This window comes from Calidris pugnax, unplaced genomic scaffold (assembly GCF_001431845.1).
Source record: "Calidris pugnax isolate Ruff unplaced genomic scaffold, ASM143184v1 scaffold516, whole genome shotgun sequence".
NCBI lineage: Eukaryota > Metazoa > Chordata > Aves > Charadriiformes > Scolopacidae > Calidris > Calidris pugnax.
The window spans coordinates 74,370-74,897 of record NW_015091408.1 but is presented as its reverse complement, the minus strand read 5'-3'; positions in this window follow the sequence as shown (position 1 = coordinate 74,897).

The window sequence follows — 528 nt, the reverse complement described above, 5'->3', positions numbered from 1 at the left end:
CCCCCCCCCCGTCCCCCGGTTGGTGTTTGTGGGGGGGGGGGGGGTGCCACCTCCCTGGTGCCACACAGGGGTTGGTGTCCCCTCTTGCCAGAGGGGGAGGCCCTCAGGGAGGGCCTGAGGGTGTTGGGGGACAAATGGGGTGTCCCCTGGCGGTGACACAAAGATGTGGGGGGTGTCCCCACATCGCTGGGACCCCCGTGTCCTCCTCCCACCCCACGGAACCCGGGTGTCCCCCCCGTCCCCCCCCATCCACGGTGGATTTGTCCCACGTCCTCCTCACTTGCCACAGGCCATTTTTTGGGGGGGGGGTGCCACCTCCCTGGTGCCACACAGGGGTTGGTGTCCCCTCTTGCCAGAGGGGGAGGCCCTCAGGGAGGGCCTGAGGGTGTTGGGGGACAAATGGGGTGTCCCCTGGCGGTGACACAAAGATGTGGGGGGTGTCCCCACATTGCTGGGACCCCCGTGTCCTCCTCCCACCCCACGGAACCCGGGGGTCCCCCCCGTCCCCCACCATCTGAGCGGAGTTTG